Source organism: Austrofundulus limnaeus, unplaced genomic scaffold (genome assembly GCF_001266775.1).
Source record: "Austrofundulus limnaeus strain Quisiro unplaced genomic scaffold, Austrofundulus_limnaeus-1.0 Scaffold22, whole genome shotgun sequence".
NCBI classification, from domain to species: Eukaryota; Metazoa; Chordata; class Actinopteri; order Cyprinodontiformes; family Rivulidae; genus Austrofundulus; species Austrofundulus limnaeus.
In genome coordinates, this window is record NW_013952424.1 from 3,283,101 (window position 1) to 3,287,294 (window position 4,194).

Sequence of the window (4,194 nt, forward strand, 5' to 3'; positions counted from 1 at the left end):
AAAGTAAGAGAAATTTAGGATAAGAATACAAACATGTTCTTGCATGAGGCCCATTGTGCGTATGAATTGTTATGAGGTGAATCATGATCAAGTTGACATCAGAAATGATTTACACTTCCATAAATAGCACATCTTCTACCAACTGGAAACAACTTCTGAGTACGAAACAAAATGACAGAATCAACCTGCTGAAGCACAAGAGGAACTAGGCTGATTACATTTGTATTGACTGCATTCTTACTGTAACAAAGTAAAACTCATCCAGGGAGTGGCTGCCTTCATCAAAACAGTGGAGGATGCATTCAAGATAATCTCTTACCTGTCTTGTTTCTGTTTCACAAGAGCAAATGGATATGATGCTACAAATTTATATCCAGAAACAAGATTTTTTTTTTTTTTTGCGGGGGGTGGGCGGTGGTATGCATAGTTTTGCTTGCCAGTCATTTCGCCCCCTCATAGGATTCTGGGTGAGCCTACAAACAAAAAGTTTCAGCCAGTCACTTCAGGCCACCCTGCTGCAGACAGCAGTTCTAATGATGTTCCAGACAAACACCAGTCTATATAATCCCTACAGGCCTGTTTTGTTTACCTCTATAATACCATCTGAGTGACTCTTTGACACAACAAGCTCAAGCAGCCTGTCAAAGTCAACCAATTTCAACTACCCCTGATGGAAAATCTTGTTCTTCTTATAAAGTGAAAGAAGGGACAACCATTTGACAAACTGAATAAACAAAAGTTGCTCAACTGTGAAATGAGGAAGACTGTGCTCAGGTAAATGTGCCTTACTAAAACGACAAAAGTAGTTAAAAACACCCAAGGTTGTCCCCAAGCTGACATTGTAAATAAGAAGTTATTCTTAACGTTTTGCCTGTTAAAATAAAGGCTAAATAAATTAAATAAAAAAATAAAAAGTTCACGTCCACACAAGATCTTTAGACATACGTTTAAAGTTCTTATTTTTCACATTTATATCATTTAGTTAAGGGTCTAAAAGCGGAACTGCAATGCTTTGGTGTGAAACCTCGTAAAAATGACGATTGTCCCATCTTCTACCTAACCTACGACCAAGTGTGACAGACATAATAACCAATTGCATCCTTAGATTAGGCAGATGCCAGTTAAACAACTACAGTAAACCTTTGGTTAACTATACAACTTTAAAGTATACACCAAATAATCTAAGGCCAACAATCTCTAGTAAATTTCCAGTTATGAATGCTTATTTGGACTGAGGTGACTTCCTGTCAATACTTCCTAAACCGTTGTTGAAAGTGGTTCACTTCATCTTCATGTCAAAACAAGGATCACTCTCGTATTCATCTCTTTTTTTCATGCAACCACAGTTCATTAAGATAAAAACTTTATTGATCGTACAGTGGGGAAATTTGCACATTACTGCAGCTCTATACAGAAGATGGTGAAATAGAATAAAGATAGATAAGTAAAAGAAAAAAACTACTAATTAATACTTGACATGTAAGCGACATGTATGCTCCACGCCTTGTTTCCTGTTTTTGGTGTTTTCTTGCCAGCATTACAACCATCATATTATTCATCATCATCCTTTTGTGTATTTCTTTGTGGATAAAAATATTTCTAGACGTTGCTAAAAAACTAAAAACATTTTGGAAAAAAAATGTATGGACAAGACCTAAAACTTTACTCCGTATCTCCATTCCATACATACTTTCATAGTCTTGGTACTGCTCATAAATAAATAAGTCACAACTTACAAAAACATTTGAGTGGAGCAAGAATATCTTTTCCTTTTCTTCTTGTAGCCTTATTCTGAAGAGTAACTTCAAAAACAGCTTCTGCTATTGTAATAATCTATGTTCACACAGGTGTAAACACAATTACCACTCAGTGTGGATCTACCTGTGTGGCAAGCAACATTCTTTCTAGATATTGTACCACTTAAAATGCCCTGAAGGAAGGTGGGGTTGGATTTCCACCACACCCAATAAACCTTACTGGGAATACGTCAGCAAGATGTGGTTTCTTTCAGCTCATTCTTGGAAATATGTAATCGTGATCTCTTTCCCCCATAGTATCGTGTTTGTGGAGAACCAGCACTTAAACAATAAATTAATGAGAGTCACCACATCCGCACGGCCACTGAAGAGCAAGAACAATTTGAGAACATAAATAAAAGTCAGATTTGAGTAGACAATTTTTTTTAGTAATTGTGAAATATTTATCTTTTTTTAAGCTATCATTGACATTTTCTGCTATTTCTCTTCTAATCTCAATGTTTTTCTGCTTCTATCTGCTTCTGCTATTTTAAACTTTATGCTTCTTTTGGCTGCTTTCTGCTCATTTCAGCTGTTTTTATTTTTAGCTACTTTTTATGTRATTTGATCTTTTTTTTAGCTAAATTCACTTTTCATAATTATTAATTTCAGCTTCTTCCTGCTTAATTCAGAAAACATGCACCTTCTGTTTCTTTGTGCTACCTTTTAGCCATTTTAGGCTAGTTTAAGCCTTTTTTTTAGAAAAAGTCTTTCAGTATTAAGCACTCACTGCATTTTTGTAGGAAAAGCTAATTCTCTAGTTGTAATTAAAACTGCGTTACAAATGTGGGGAAATGGGATATTTTAAGGGAGCTCCAGCTTCCTGTTCTCTACCTGTAGTTCAACTCTTGTGGTTTACTTTAGTTTGAGTATGTTGCGGTGACTGGAACCAATAAATCAATACTTTGTGATGCAGTGCTGGAAAAAAAAAGCCTCCAAATCCTTTACATTTCCCTCCAGTGACATGCTGTTAACTGGGAGCTTATGTTCATGTGGTGTTCAATGTCATCACAAACTTTCCCCTCGGGATATTACTGGGATGGAGGCCCACAGAAACCACAGATGGAGAGAGGGTGAAGCAAGGTGAGCCAAAGTATATTACGTCTGAGGTTTCAGTAAGAAAAAGTTCAAATGTTAGTGGATAGGATGGTTGTGAGCTTTACAGGAAATAGATTGTGCTGAAAAAACAGCAAAACTTAAAAAGGATGTAGGGGAGCAGGAACTGTTTCTACCATCTCCTTACCCTCATTTATCCTCACCATCCACAGCTTTAACACCGAATGCTGACTCAAACCGAGGCTTCTCCCATGAGAAACAGCCAACCAAAAAGGTGCAAAGACGCCCTAACACTTCATTAAACCAGGCTGTGAAGAAAATGGCAAAGTTTACAGCTTAACAGCATGCAACTTTGTCTTTGCATCTTGGCTTTTCTTTTTATTAAAACACCTATGGAAAGATTTTCAGTGTTTGTTCAATTATTTGAGTCCTTTAGCTGGTAAGAATTGAGGCTTGCCAGACTGGAAACTCAGTTATGAAAGATTAAACTGCGGTTTTCATGAGAGTTCATTTACAACTAAAAACTAAAACCTTGTGCTTTTTTTCCCCCTTTAGCAGTTTTGCAGTATTGTTGGCATGCACTGACTCAGTCAGAATGAGACACTATGAATGGATGCCAATAGCTTTCAGTAATATCACAACAACACRATATTTCCATCCAGTCTGACAGTCTTTTTAAGTCTGAACAAATCTAAGTTTTTGTACAAGGAAAAAAAACAAAACTTTCAATTAATTGCCTCCAGCAAAACGCTCCGTTTTCCTCATTTACCCTGAATAGATGAATTACCACAGAATTCTGTACAGACAGAGTGACTCTGGGGATTAGCTGACCTATTTAAAATGACATTTCTTAAAGCTTTGAATAGAATTGCAAGAAAATTAATGTTTTTATACTTTAGCTTTGTTTTTTCCATTCATGCACTAATCTATGGTTTGCATTTCATTTTGGTAAAAACTAGTTACACTAGACTAGAGACAGAGTCCAAGTCAGCTGTGCTTTTTATATGTGCATCTAAAATAGGGATGCACGACATATCGGCATTGACATCGGTATCGGCCCGATATGTAAAACGAGGCCGATATTAACGTCCGATATTGATTTCCCATTTTTTAGCTTTGTGTTTCTGTTTTGGGAGGCAAAATGTTTGGTTGATCTGTTTGATCATCATAGTGATAGTGACGCTGCGTAGCCAGGAATAACTGAAGTAGAGCCATGTCAGAGGTTTGGTCGTTTATTTACGGTATCGAAAAAAGACACAAGTGTGCTTGTGCGAATATATACAGCGGGTAAAATAAGTATTGAACATGTCACCATTTTTCTCAGTAAATATATTACTAGAGG

At 36.5% G+C, this 4,194-nt stretch overlaps 1 protein-coding gene and 1 long non-coding RNA gene across 2 annotated transcripts in view; one reads left to right on the top strand and one right to left on the bottom strand.

Annotated features, from left to right (window-relative positions):
- Positions 1 to 4,194, bottom strand: part of si:dkey-97m3.1 (fatty acyl-CoA reductase 1) — a 60,553-nt gene that overhangs the window by 53,292 nt on the left and 3,067 nt on the right. The gene's annotated exons all lie outside the window — the stretch shown is intronic.
- LOC106514832 (uncharacterized) lies at positions 2,770 to 3,251 on the top strand. The gene is made up of 2 exons (XR_001309934.1): positions 2,770 to 2,879; positions 3,065 to 3,251. It is a non-coding gene; the product is annotated as an uncharacterized LOC106514832 (long non-coding RNA).